This window comes from Gopherus flavomarginatus, assembly GCF_025201925.1.
Source record: "Gopherus flavomarginatus isolate rGopFla2 chromosome 13 unlocalized genomic scaffold, rGopFla2.mat.asm SUPER_13_unloc_3, whole genome shotgun sequence".
Taxonomy (NCBI): domain Eukaryota; kingdom Metazoa; phylum Chordata; order Testudines; family Testudinidae; genus Gopherus; species Gopherus flavomarginatus.
Window position 1 is genome coordinate 3454535 of NW_026114611.1, and position 14984 is coordinate 3469518.

At 50.6% G+C, this 14984-nt stretch overlaps 1 long non-coding RNA gene and 2 other non-coding genes across 3 annotated transcripts in view; all 3 read left to right on the forward strand.

Moving 5' to 3' along the window:
* The first annotated feature begins 2772 nt into the window (after positions 1-2772).
* Positions 2773-2854, forward strand: TRNAS-AGA (transfer RNA serine (anticodon AGA)). The gene has a single exon. It is a non-coding gene; the product is annotated as a tRNA-Ser (tRNA).
* Positions 2855-4595: 1741 nt separating this feature from the next.
* Positions 4596-14984, forward strand: part of LOC127041583 (uncharacterized) — a 222517-nt gene continuing 212128 nt past the window's right edge. Inside the window, exon 1 of the long non-coding RNA XR_007771677.1 lies at positions 4596-4876. This is a non-coding gene — a long non-coding RNA (uncharacterized LOC127041583). The remainder of the gene's footprint in view (positions 4877-14984) is intronic.
* TRNAE-UUC (transfer RNA glutamic acid (anticodon UUC)) lies at positions 12716-12787 on the forward strand. Its single transcript has one exon. It is a non-coding gene; the product is annotated as a tRNA-Glu (tRNA).

Below are 14984 nucleotides of genomic sequence, written 5' to 3' on the forward strand. Positions count from 1 at the left end.
CGGCGGGCATTGTGGGATACTGGAGGAGGCCAGTTATGGTGATATAATAAACAGCAGCGTCTACTCTGTCACTTCAAGTTTGCTTCAAAAAGCTCTAGACCTCTCATCGAAGTTGTTTTATTTTGTCAGCAAAACAGGGCAGTTTTGTCGCCAGATGTGGCATTGCAGTGTGTGCACCAGCCACAAGCTGCCAACTGAGGTAGTGTTGTGTGTTTTTCACACACCTGAGCAACCTAATTCTGCTGAAACAACTTTGTAGTGCAGACCTGGCCAAAGATTCACTCACAAACAACTTGTAAGGAAAACGTCACCTGCTCCTCTGCTTTGCAGAATCCAAATACAAGCAAAGCTTGTCAGGCCCCAGTGGTGATGGCAGGGAGTCAGGTGTGGGCAAACACTGTGTTTTAGCCACCCATGGGTTAGCTGGCTAAAGCATCTGTTTTGTAAACAGGAGATCCTGGGTTCAACTCCTGGTGATGCCTTGCTGACTGGTTGTTGGGGCACCTGCTATTGGCTACTGTCAGAAGAGAGGATTCAGAGCTAGATGGGCCTTTGGTCTAGCCCAGTGTGGTTTTTCTTATGGTTTAAATAACACTCACAGGCACTGATAATAGAGTTACTGAAAGTTTGGGAGTTAGCAGCGGGTAGGTCAGTGCTCCAGTCCCCACACAGATGACACTCTCCCTCTGGGACAGGGGCAGGTCTGAGCTCTCACCCGAACGCTCATTGTGGCTGTCAGAATCTGTGAGCAGCTTGTTTAGTTTATGCCAAAGGTTGAGTCCTGCTTTGTGCACTGTGTGTGAGAATGAAAATCCTAAACTGCCTCTTGAAATAACGAATGCAGCAGGACGTGTTATTGTCCCTGCCCCAAGGCAGACAGACCAATGGAGAAATGCCATCAAGTCCAAGGTAATAATCCACTGCCGTTTTACATTTTTTGCTTGCTAAACTCCTTATCTGCCTGGCCCAGGCTGTCCTCTGCCTCAGCTGCTGCTCCCAGCCTGCTCTAGAGTCAAACATGGAGGGCTCCCAGAGGAACAGAGACTGGGACGGGGCAGCAGCCTGGGTTGGGCTGGGAAGATGCTAGGAGTTCTGGTTCCCTGAGAACTGGCCCGGCTCCCTTCTCAACAGCGAACAAATCAATTCCACGTCCCCTCCCCAGAAAAATCAGCCTAGAGCCAAGGGCAGCCGGGGACGATTCCCTCTAGTTCCCACCGAGGCAGGAGAGAACCCAGGGTGTTTCTAGGAGAGCTTATGGATCTGACGTGGGGAAACCAGCCTTTAATAACAGGCAGTTCCAGTTTAAGCTAAGTGTTTTTAACAATTTCTACAACATTAAAAAACCCTTCCATCGTAGTGTCACCACCCATAAAATTGCTTCAGCCTTATAGGTTCCTAAGTGCACAACTCAACATCTCTTCAAATCCAAGGGAGTGGGGATCAGTCAATGTTCAGAGTCATCCCACATAAAAGAACCATGTTGTGGTACATACTGGCCCCATCATGTGGTCGTCGCCTTTCCCTCCTCTCTGTTAAAAGTTTTAGTATTTTGCACAGAAACTTTCTTCCCTCAGGAGAGACCTGGGAACCAGGGCTGCCAGCCAGACAAACACCTTTAAGAGGAGGCGTAATCTGTCAAAAAATGATTTCCCTCCTTCAGTTCAGTGACACCCTGAAATGTTACTTATCAGGGCAGAGCCGGAGGACTGAAAGCAGCTACATCAAACCGCTGTGTAGCTAACAGGAATGAACACAAACACTCCCTTGTATCTGAAGAGATGTTTAGTTTTACCCTTGGTAAACTACAAGGCTAAAGGGAAAGGTGATGGTGGTGTCAGATATAAAGAGTGAAACATGAAACAATCATCATAGTTATGCCCATAGCAACTGTAAATATTTCTAAATTCTTCTTATTATCATCAGTGTATTATTTTCTCTGTCATCTAGAAATTGACTAGATCTTGACCAAGAAATTTGGATCTTGACAAAATAATCAACTACCCCTCATTAAGGTAATGGAATTGACACCCACTCGGGTGTCTCGACGCAGGTTCAAGTACTAACAACAGTGGCACCTTACAGCCATAGCTTTTAATCAGGGCAACACATTGATACAAATTCCTGTTAAATCATTTCTCAGGCAGAGTCCATCGCCCACATTCCTTAAGGCATTGGGCCACCATGTGGACGTGTCATTTCCCTCCTCAATTTCACACAGAGACACAATTTCCTTTGCACAGATCCAATCACAGTAAAACCTCCCTGTGTCTCTGGTCTGAGCCAGGGCATTCGATTCCAGTGAACCCTTCACTCCTGCAATGGCAATGGTCAGACAGAGGGGACGTGGTCACCTGCATCCCTGCCAGGGAGATATTGGCTCGGCTCTTTCTTTCTGCTGCTGTTGTTAGTCCATGAAACATCAGGGATGGAATGCAAGGCTGAGCTCACACACCAAACCCTGAAACATTTCAGTGCCCCAGAGAAATCCTCCCCCAGGCTATTGGAATGATATGGTGGAGATTCGAATAGGAAAGGGACTGTCTGAATTGTCAGTGTGAGGAATGAACAACAATCTACAGCAATGTCGTTAGCCACAAACACACTAATCATGCTCCAGCTGGAAGGGAAATGGGCAGGAACTCTTGCTGTTCACCATGGACACACTTACACTAATGCACAGCAGTGAGTGTGCTGGGGGAGTTGGTCTGAGCCATTTGAAGTGACAATTCTGTGAGAACAGAATCATTGTGTAGTGCAGTAGCTGTACATCAAGTAGTTGTGGCCGAGTGGTTAAGGTGATGGACTAGAAATCAATTGGGGTCTCCCCACGCAGGTTTGAATCCTGCCAACTATGGTGGCGTTAGTGTGTTGTCAGTACTGTTTTCTTAATGCTGGAGCCAGATCTGGTCTCACTCTGAGGCTGTCTGCACTTAAAATGCTGCTGTGACACTGCTCTAGCACTGCAGAGTAGACAGTTGCTACAGTGACCAGAAGGGTTTTCCATCCCTGTAATAGCTACATTGACAGAACAATCTTTCCTTTTGTTTAGCACTATCTAACCATGGCTTAGGTCAGCTTAATTATACTGGTTCTGGGGGGTTTCACACCCTGAAAGACGTACTTGTTAGAGGGTTTATCCCATCACCCTCCCATTCCCTGGTCCTTCTCACGTGACCAGAGAGCAGCAATGCACGAAGTTCAAAGGTGCAAACAATTCAATGTTTATTGGGGTAAACTTCCAGCAAGCAATGATTCCTGTTTCCTTCCTCAGTATCCCCCTTCCCAGCTCTGACACCACAGAGACTTGCCTGTGTCCCTGTTCCCCTTCCCTGTTCCTATTCCCCCCCCTTAGCAAAACATAATTCTAATTCCCCTACCCCTATTCCCATTCCCCCTCTTACTTCCTAACTGACTGCAGACTATATAGTAAACTTGAGTTCTGCTTAGCTATACCCTAACCAATCATTTTACAGAAATTTAACTAACCAATCCTAACATAGTGTAACATGATTATCTAACCAATTATACCCCACCACCTTAATTGGTTTGCACCCAACACATTAATTATACAGCAGACAGAAATAGTCACAGAAGCAGACAGAGATTATACAGACAAGCAATAGCAAAGTGGGGACTACAGTGATAGAACAACACAGAAATGAGGATTTCACACCTCAGCTATTGGTAAGTGAATTATTCCCAGACAGGATGTTATCATGGTAGAGGTTGTGGGTGCTGCTTGCTTAACTGTCTGGCCCCCAGGGCAGGATTTTGAGGTTCACCAATACTCTCTCAGAATGCCAGCACCCATCTTTTGTTCACTTAAAACGTGAGCAGGGAGATTACAACACCATAGAACTCATGGAGCTCCAGGAAATGTGTAACTTTAGGTCCGGGTGAGTGTGTCTAAAAATCAGCTGTGCTGTAGAAGGTCTCTAGGAGTTGAAAGAGATGTGCCATCTCGACCGCCCTAAAGAGTTCATCAACTATTAATGAAAACTAGGGTTCATAAGTCATATTCTTTGTAGTATCAGGATGGTGGACTGGTCTAAAGTGCTAGTTATAAAAATTTTTTTTTCCAATCTCTTGGCTGTTCTGGTCTGTGCATAGAGATGTGATTTCACATCCCACTCCTGATATTACCATTAATTCTATCTGCAGAAAATGGCCTCACTTCAATTTCCTTTGCAACAATAGAACCCCATTTGCTTAGCTTTTCTATTCCAGTAGCTGTGAGAGAAGCTCCAAACCAGGGGGAAACAGGGCCTGTTCTCTCGACCCATCAATTTTTGTCTTCCTTCATTCCAAGCCATTTTCTGATACATCCATATTTCCCCATTTAATTGCCACACAACTGTACTGATGAAGTGAAGTGAAACACAACATTTTTTGGATATTCTTGCAGAAGAGTTTTGTTTTCTGACCTGGAATTGAACAGGGGCTACCCGAGGGGGACAATGCTGCTCCCTTTTCTTTGCTCATCCAAAAAACATAAGTTTGTGGTGCCCTTTGTTTCCTTGTTCTTCAAACACCTGTCGGGGTGGCCAAGGGAGACTTGGTCCTGACTCTCAGAGTCCCTCCCTGCCCTACCTTTCTATATGATTCTGTTGTGTGGGTTTGTGCTGTGTCGTTGTTCCACGCTGAGCTGTTTTGCACAGTGTCACTTTGCACTCTGATGCATTGTTTCGTGTTGTATGGTTTTTGCACTGGCTTGTGTTGTGTTGGTTTGAGCTGAGCTCTTTTGCAGTGCGTCATTTTGCCCTATGGGACGTTCATTTACATGGTGCTGAATTGTCAGGCTTTGCACTCCTACGTGTTGTCACTTTGTGCTGTGGAATGTCAGTTCACGCTGAATTGTTAGATGTTAGATTGGGGTGTTTCCATTTTGTTGTTTATATTGTATTGCGATGGCATCGAATTATAGAGCTGTACGGCTGCAAGGGCCCTGGAGAGGTCATGAAATCCAGCCCTCTCTGCTGAGGCAGGGCCAAGCAGAGACGATGCATTGGGGCCATGTGGGGTCAAGTGCCCACAGCAGTCGGCCCAGGCAGGGAGCAGAAGGAGGGAACCAGAGCCAGAGCAGGTTGTCTATGGGACCAAGTATATGCAGAGTATCCTTGACAGAGGTTTGTTCAACCTGTTCTTAAAAATATCCGAGGACAGTGACTCCACAGACACCCTTGTGAGCCTATTCCAGAGCTTAACTACCCTCAGAGTTAGAAAGCTGTTCCCAATATCTAACGTGAATCTCGCTGGCTGCAGATTAAGCCCATTACTTCTTGTCCTACCATCAGTGGACATAGAGACCAATTGATCATTGTCCTATTTATAAAGACCAAACTTTTCCCTCTGCAATCATCCGTTAAATGGTTACTATCCTCTCTTCTTGCCTAGAGTACAATGGAAGAGGAGAAAATACCCTCTTAACATAGGATGCAAATGTCAGTTTGGTCTCTCTTCATGTTTTACTGAAGCTAAGAGAGAGGAAGAAACATGACCTGCTGAAGAGAACAGAGAGTTTGTTTCATTTTGATCTGTGAGTATTAGCAGAAGAGTGACACCTAAGGTTTGTTGCGACCACCCACCATGGGGCTTGAATTTATGATGGTGGGATTAAGAGCATCATGCTCTCCCAACAGAGCTAACTAGATTTAAAGTCAGTCAACTGCCCAGTCGCAGTGTAGAAGGTGCCCTGAAGGTGTTTATTTGTGAACTGTGGTTCCCTGTCTGAGGCCTGGTCTACAATACGCTGTTAAACCGATTTTAACAACGTTAAATCGATTTAACGCTGCACCCGTCCACACTACACTGCTCTTTATATCGATTTAAAGGGCTCTTTAAATTGATTTAAAGGGCTCTTTAAATCAATTTCTGTACTCCTACAGAACGAGAGGAGTAACGCTAAAATCGATATTACTATATCGGATTAGGGTTAGTGTGGACGCAAATCGACGTTATTGGCGTCATTATTTTACAGTAACTACCCACAGTGCACTGCTCCAGAAATCGACGCTAGCCTCGGACCATGGACGCACACCACTGAATTAATGTTCCTAGTGTGGACGCGCACAATCCACTTTATAATATCTGTTTTATAAAATCAGTTGAAGCTAATTCGAATTTATCTTGTAGTGCAGACGTAGCCTGACATTTGCCTTCTTTCCTGGTTTGTTATGTCTCCAGCGAGCAAACCAAAGCTGTCACTAGGCTGGTTAGATGCTGCTTTCTAGCCCAGTGAGCTGGGGTTGATTTAACATGCTGCCGCCATCAGCTGGTCAGAGCAACCAGGGCTGGAGATCAGAATTTAGGATTCTCCCACCAAGGGGAGGTGCTGTTGGACTCATCTAGTGGGGGAGAGTCTGAAAAAGTTTCTTGGTTCCCAGAGAGGGGGCAGACAAGCTGGTGCCACACACACATTTTCACAGGGAATCAGGCCCCCCCTTGGGAAAAACTCAAAAGAAGCCCAGACCCAGGAGTGTCAGAGAAGGGAATCACTGTTTGCTTTAAGAGATGGGTGAGGGAAACCTGCAGGTCCTTAGATCCCTTCAGCACCTTATAGAACCATTTGTGAGGAAAGTCTGGGGAAGCCAAGGAGGACAAGGAGAGGGAAAAAGGCCTTGCAGCTGTTGTGCAATCACCATGCTCTCAGCAGAAGGGTCCAGGGAGCTCTGCTCTCAGAACACACAAGATGGCAAAGTTCAGAGCCCTGTTGCACAGAGTTAGACTGTGATCAGCTCACAGTGAGAGGAAGCAACACCCCTCCCTTGGTCTCTATGCCAGAGCTCCTATCATCTGAGTGTCCTTCCTGCAAGAGTCGGCTGCTGAGAGGGTTGCGATGGGGTAAATGAAGACAGAGGAGGATTGTTCCTCCTGGGTTTTTTTTGCGTGGCTCTGTGATCCTGCTGGAGGAAGCATCCTTAGAGTTTATTTCAGTGGCTTGTGTTGGGCTGAGGTTGTGACCCAGAGTACAGGGGTTCTTCTTCGAGTGATTGCTCATATCCATTCCAGTTAGGTGTGCGCGCTGCGCGTGCACATTCGTCGGAAAACTTTTACCCTAGCAACTCAGTGGGCCGGCAGGTCGCCCCCTAGAGTGGCGCCATCATGACGCTTGATATATACCCCTGCCGGCCCACCCGCTCCTCAGTTCCTTCTTACCGCCCGTGTCGGTCGTTGGAACAGTGGAGCGTGGCTTAGCTGACCTCCACTTCCCTAGCTACTCGTAGTTCTCGTATATAGTTATGCAGTTATAATCCTTTTATATATATATTTGTATAGTTATACGTTTTTTCTTTGCTAACATAGTTAGTTTAGTAATAGTTAGCGGGGTTCAGGAAGTAGCCCCTTCTCTGCACCCGGTGCCGGAGCCCATGCACGGCTCACCGGGTTTTAAAATGGGCTCGGCCTGCCAGAAGCCGATGCCGAAGGGAGATCCACACGACTCCTGTTTGAAGTGCCTCAGGGAATCACACTTGACAGCTAAGTGCCCCATTTGCAAGGCTTTTAAGCCGAGAGCAAAAAGGAGCGGGACTTTCACTTACCCCTCCACCTTTGGCGCCGAGCGATGATCAAGCGGCTGGCAGAAGCGCCTCCTCGGCACCGGACCCCGCCGGTACTGCCAAGGCCTTTCGGCACCGGCCGTCGCCGGCACCGAAGTCGACTCGGCACCGCTCCCTTCCTCCGAGGTCGAGAGAGCCTACGATTCCTGCTGGTGCCTGATGGCTCCCCGGCACGTGCCGTGGTTGATCCCCCTGCTCCTGCTGCTTCCGTGCCACCTGCATCGCAGCCAGAGAGCTCGTCTAAGTCGGATTGCCTGGCACCGACACCTGCAGAGGCACCGATGACATCGGCACCGTCGATTCCAGTCCCCCAGGGCCATTGAATCCGGTGCCTGACAGCTCCCCGGCACGCGCCGTGGTAGAGCTTACTGCTCCTGCTGCTTCCGTGCCAACTGCACCGCAGCCAGAGAGCTCGTCTAAGTCGGATTGCCCGGCACCGACACCTGCTGCGGCACCGACGACGTCGGCACCGTCGATCCCGGTCCCACAAGGGCCGTAGAATCCGGTGCCTGACGGCTCCCCGGCACGCGCCGTGGTTGAGCTACTGCTCCTGCTGCTTCCGTGCCGACGGCACCGCAGCCAGACAGCTCATCTAACTCGGATCGCCCGGCACCGACACCTACCGAAGCTCTGACGACCTCGGTACCGTTGATCCCGGTCCCACGAGGGCCGTCGAATCCGGTGCCTGACAGCTCCCCAGTATGCACTGTGGTTGAGCCTGCTGTCCCCTCCACGCCGGAGACATTACCAACGGCGAGGGATCTCATTGCCATGACAGAGTCGATGCTGCCTGACCCCGGCACCGACGGTGCGGGTAATACAGTCTCTTCATGTGACCGTCCTCTGTCAGCACAGCAGTTCATGATCACGGTCCCGCAGACATTCCAGATCCTGTCGGCACGCCCGACACCACTTGCAGTCCCGGTGCTGTTTTCCTCATCGGTACTGGTCGCACTCGCTGCACCGTGACAGGTACCTTGACTCCTGTAGCCTTTCCCCGAGCCTCGAGATCTCGGTCGACCTCCCGGCACCGTTCTGGTTGCGGGTCTGGATCTCGTTCCAGGTACCGGTACGCCTCCCGGTGCCGGTTCCCGGTGCCGAGTTGGGCAAGGTCCGATAGAGTCAGAGACTCTGCCTGTGCCTTCTTTTAGTACCTCCATGGCCATCTGGACACGCATCCGTGTCATCCCACATGCGCAGATCTTATGCTCAGGACCACGATTCTGATATGATGGCCAGCGGGCGCCAGCCCCGAAACCGAAAGAGGCTTGGCGAATGAACCTGTTTGGCCGCCAGGTGTACTCTGCAGAGGCCCTGCAGCTCTGGGTAGCAAAGCAACAAGCCTTGCTTAGCTGCGATAATTATAGCACCTGGGTGAAGGTAGTTTAGTTTATGGAGTTTCTCCCTCAAAACTCCCGCCAAGAGTTCGCTGCCGTCTTGGAGGACGGGAAAAAAAAAAAAAAAAAAAAAAAAAAAAAAAAAAAAAAAAAAAAAAAAGGTACCCAGAGCGTCCCTCCAGGCCTCGTTGGACGCAGCAGACTCTGCAGCCAGGACTCTGGCCTTTGGTGTCGCCATGAGGTGCATCTCATGGCTTCAGGTTTCAAACCTCCGGCCGGAGCTGCAGTATGCCATTCAGGATTTACCCTTTGTTGGTAAAGGCCTTTCGCGGCAAAGACAGCCTCAGGCTGCCAAGCCTGATGGACAATAGGGTCCTAATGCGCGCTCTCAGCATGCATATGCCAGCGACCAAACGCAGGCCTTTCTGTCCCCAGCCGCCATACTCTGTGCCTAGCCAGAGACAGGACTTTGGCAAATGGCGAGGCCAAGGTGGTCGCAGACGAACGTCAGGACCCCTAAAGAGCCAAAGTCAAAGTCCCTCGCAATTACCACTGGGACCAAAGACGAACCTTCCAAGGTGCGCCTGAGGGCGGTGTACCAGTCACAGGCCGGGATCCCAATCCCGCTTTCTCCTGGCGTGGCCCCAGTTAATTTCAGATCGCTGGATCCTGCGCACGGTGGAGCATAGGTACCACCTCTAATTTGTTCCAGCCCTGTCCCCCTTCAGGGACCCCTCTCACGAGCAATTCCTCGTACAAGAGGTGCAGACGCCGATGGACGAAAGGGGCAAGGGGTTTTACTCCCGTTATGCCCTAGTCCCCCCACTCGAACGCAGGTCTCAGACCTTCCTAGTCCTGCACGCACTCAACCGGTTTAGGATAAGGTTGAAGTTCCGCACGGTATCCCTGGGAACTATTATTCCATCCTTGCCTCCTGGGGGCTACTATGCCGCCCTGGATATGAAGGACGCGTACTTTCGCAACGCCATCTTCCCTCCGCACAGGAGATACCTCCGCTTTCTAGCCAACTGTCAGTACTTCTGGTTTACGGCCATAGTCGCCGCCTACCTTCGCTGATGTCGGATATGCGTTTTTCCGTATCTGGACGATTCGCTTATCCAAGGAGACTCTGAGACACAAACCACTCAGCGCGTGGGCATCGTCACGGTCTTATTCACAGGTCAAGGCCTGATGATTACTATAGAGCAATCCACTCTGGTTCCCACGCAGAGGTTGGACTTCCTAGGGGCTATCCTGGTCTCCTACCTAGCCGGAGCCTGCTTATGACAACTGCGGTTTTAGGCGATGGCAACAATCATCTGAGGTCTGCAGGCTTTCCCAACGACCTCGGCTCGTACTTGTCTCAGTCTCCTGGGTCCATGGTTGCCCGCAAGTTTGTAACCAAACACGCCAAGCTCCGCCTCCGTCCTCTCCAAGTCCGGCTCACCTCGGCGTACCACCCGGACAGGGAGCCAATGGTCATGATAGTCACCGTTCCCTCGAGCACCTTAGGCTCCCTAGAGTGGTGGCTAACTCCCTCCCTGGTGTGGGCAGGGATGCGGTTTCATCCGCCCCAGCCCTCACTGCCCCTGACGACGGATGCGTCATCTCTCTGCTCAAGTGCTCATGGTCACCTCCGAGCTTAAGGCCTTTGGTCTTCTCGGGAGCTGGCATTCCACATCAATGCCCCAAAAATGAGAGTAGTCCGCCTGGCGTGCCAGGGGTTCCAGCGGCAGCAGCGAGGCCGTTGTATCTCGGTGTTTACAGCCAACACAGCGGCCATGTGCTTCATAAATATCCAGGGAGGGACATGGTCCTCCCCCCTTTTGTCAGGAGGCCATCCATTTCCGGGACTTTTGCATGGCCCACTCGATGGAGCTGGTGACGTCCTTTCTTCCAGGCGTTCGGAACGTCTTGGCGCTTTGACTCAGCAGGTCTTTCCTGTCTTACGAGTGATCACTCTGCCCCATGTGAGGCGTTCTGCTTTCCAGAAGCGGAGATGTTTCCTCACATAGACCTGTTCGCTCACCGCGAGAGCAGAAAATGCCAGATGTTCTGCTCCTTCCAAGGTCTCTCCTCGGGATCGATCTTGGACGCATTCCTGATGCCGTGGAAAGGCCAACTCCATTATGCCTTCCCACTGTTCCCACTGGTTCATTAGGTCCTGCTCAAACTCCGCAGGGGCAGAGCGCGCATCATCATGATCACTCCAGAGTGGTCCAGGCAGCACTGATATACCACGTTGCTCGGCCTGTCAATAACAGACCCAATTACCCTGCCACCCCACCCAGACCTCATCACTCAGGGCAACGACAGGCTTCGTCACTTGGACCTGCAGCCTCTTCGCCTCACGGTGTGGCTGCTGCGTAACTGAGCCGGGGTGACAGGAAGCCTTCCACCTGGTCAACGTACCGGGCCAGGTGGAAGCGTTTCTTCTACAGCTGCAATACGCTCGATCTTGCTCCTGCTGAGGTCTCGATCCCCTCTATTTGGCCTGCCTCTTGCCTTCAGCGGCAGGACCTGGAGGTATCATCGCTGAGGATACACTCAGCAGCCATCTCTACCTTCCAGCCAGGCTAAGGTGGCCGTTCCGTGTTCTCACGCTCTATGGGTTCGAGATCCCTCAAGGGCTTGGAGAGCTTGCACCCTCGGGTGCGCCGCCCAGCCCCAACCTGGGACCTCAACCTAGTTTTAACCAGACTTATGTCTCCCCCAGTCGAGCCGTTCACGACTGGCCCTCTGCTATACCTGTCTTGGACGACAACTTTCCTCGTAGCTGTTACATCGGCCAGACGGGTCTCCGAGCTCAGAGCTCTTACGGTGATTCCGCCGTACACTAGGTTTCACAAAGACAAGGTGCAGTTATGACCGCACCCGGCTTTCCTCCCTAAGGTGGTTTCGGCCTTTCATGTTACCCACAGCTCAACGCAATGGGCACAACCATTGCACTCCTTGGACATCTGTGGTGTGCTCGCATTTATATTGCGCTGCCAGAACCATTTCGTAAGGTGCCCCAGCTCTGTCACGGTAGCGGGCCAAAGGGAGGGCTTGCTTGTTTTCCTCTCAGAGGATCTCATCTTGGGTGATGGCGGACTTCCGCACTTGTTACGATTTGGCTCATATTTCCCCAAGCCACATCATCGTACAGTCTACCAGGGCTCAGGCTTCATCTGCCGCCTTGCTGGCTCGTGTTCCTACCCACGAGATCTGTCACGCAGCTCCATTGGTCCTCGGTCCATACCTTTGCTTCGCAGTATGCCCTGGTTCGACAGTCAAGAGATGCTGTAGCCTCTGGCTCAGCAGTTTTCATTCTGCCACATTTCACTCCGACCCCACCGCCTACGTAAGGCTTGGGATTCACCTAACTGGAATGGATATGAGCAATCACTCGAAGAAGAAAAGACGGTTACTCACCTTTGTAACTGTTGTTCTTCGAGATGTGTTGCTCATATCCATTCCACACCCGCCCTCCTTCCCCACTGTCGGAGTAGCCGGCAAGAAGGAACTGAGGAGCGGGTGGGCCGGCAGGGGTATATATCAAGCGCCATGATGGCGCCACTCTAGGGGGCGACCTGCCGGCCCACTGAGTTGCTAGGGTAAAAGTTTTCCGACGAATGTGCACGCGCGGCGCACACACCTAACTGGAATGGATATGAGCAACACATCTCGAAGAACAACAGTTACAAAGGTGAGTAACCGTCTTTTCCTGTACTCTCTGTTCTTAACCCCTCAGGGAGTGGACAATGGAGTACTGTCAGAAAGTGGATAGAAAGTAGCCTAAGAAAGTGTAGCATAAGTGAGAAAAAAAGCAACATTATCAGCTCCCTGGTGGTTTAGTGGTTAGGATTTGGCACTTTCACTGCCAAGGCCTGGGTTCAATTCCCAGTCAGGGAAAAGTGACTTCAATTAAAAAAACGCTTCAGTTATTTTTCACTTGCAATGTAAATAAATCTGTGGCTGTTTCCTGATTCCTCCATCTTCCCAGTGTCTCCATGGCAGGGCTGGCTCCAGGCACCTAGAGATGACCAATGGAATGGGGAGGCTTCTGTGGCTATTGGGTCCTCTCAGTCCCCCTTGGAGGGAAAGACTCACTGCCAAAAGTGGCAGAGGTAGAGCTGCTGCTGATTGCAGCTTTTTTATTTTTTTTTTCTCCTGGGGTGGCAAAAATGCTGGATCTGGCCCTGCTCCATGGAAGACAATTTGTTAAATCCCAGATGAGTGGAGTTCTATCAGTTCTCAGCCTGAGTCCTTAGGGCTTAATCCTGAGGATATTGTCCCATCATGGGGCCATTTCCCTCCTCTCTTTCATACAGAAGCACAATTTTCCTTGCACAGCCACAGGAACAGCAAGATCTTTCTCTGTCCCTTGTGCAAAGCAGGGGGCCAAATTCCATGGAGACAATGGATGAGTTGGGGCCCTGGGCACATCCAGTCCTGGCAGTGAGATGTTCCCTCCCCTCTTTCTTTATGCCCCTGTTGTTATTTCATGGATTGTCTGGGATGGGGGAAAAGCTGAGTTCACTCCAGGTGAAGGGAAAAAAGGACCCTCAAAGTCTCAGGACCCAACCCCTGCTACCAGGATCACTGAGGTGTTGGGGATTTGATTAGGAAAGGGACTGTGTGAATTGTCAAGGTGGGGAATGAATAACAATCTACAACCAGATCCACCTCATTAACCACTGACACAGGCTAATCCTGCTGCGGCTAGAAGGGAAACTGGGAGTGATTCTTTGCTGTTCAGCCATGGAAACAGTGACCCAATTGCACCGCAGTGAATGTGCTGGGGAAAGCTGGACTTCACAGGCAGGTGGAAACACCTAGAACTCCCCACCCCACTTCTGCCACCAGGGTGAGGTGTTGAGCTGCTCACAGCATACCCCACAATGATCTTATAGCAGGGGATTGCAGCACCCCTACCACCCAATGCAGGGGAGAGGGCTGACTGTATCTCTGCCCCCTGAGTCCAGGGCACAAACTCTCTCTGCCCTACACATAGAATCTTGCCATGCTGCAAAGTGACTCCTATGAACAAGTAACCTCCAGGAGAGCAGGCCTGGTCCTCAGAGAGGGGAATGGGCTTCTTGTGAAGCTTATAGGTCACTGGATGCAGTGAGGACAGGAAGGCTTTGAGTATATCCCATAGCAAACACAGCCCATCTGGGGATGTAGCTTAGTGGTAGAGCACATGCTTTGCATGTATGAGACCCTGGGTTCACTCCCCAGCATATCCAGGTTCATTTTTTCACCTTGATGCTTTGCTCATGCCCAGAGGGGATGTGGCCCACCAGTTTCAGTCCTGCTCAGTGAGGGGCAAGTGCCAATTGCATGGAAGGTCTGGGGGGTTTCTGCTCCAAAGTCACCTTGGTACATTTAAGATTCCCTCTCACTGTGCTGCTTGGGACAAGGGTAGATGAGAAGGGCGAATCCTCCAGCACTGGAGGGAAAGGTCCCATCTGCTCAGACTGAGAGGCAAGGAAACAGAGGGGCAGTCAGTGCTTTGAAAGGAGAGAGGTCAGTGATGTACACCCAACAGGGGACACTGTCTTTTTGAGTATCACAGGGGTAGCTGCGTTAACCAGGATTTTTAAAAAGCGAGAGTCCTGTGGCACCTTATAGACTAACAGATGTACAGGAGCATAAGCTTTGAGGGGTGAATCCCCACTTCATCGGATGAATGCAGTGGGAATTCTGTGCCTGGCGAGCCAACTACAAAAGCAATTTCTCCTCCCTTGGCGTTCACACCTCAGCTGCTAGAAGAGGGCCTCATCCTCCCTGATTGAACTAACCTCCTTATCTCTAGACTGATTCTTACCTGCATATTTATAGCTGCTCCTGCAAATTTCCGCCACGTTCATCTGACGAAGCAGGTATTCACCTGCGAAAGCTTATGCTCCAATACGTCTGTTAGTCTATAAGGTGCCACAGGACTTTATGTCTTTTTGAGGTGAGTGCAGCTTGCTTGGGAGGTGCTGACGATGGATAGAGAAAAGGCTGGAGTCAATGACAGATGAGACCAGAGAAGGGGAAGGGGAATGGCAGCCCCACAGAAGGTCCTGGGTGCTCTGATGCCCCAGTTATTGCACCCTGGCCT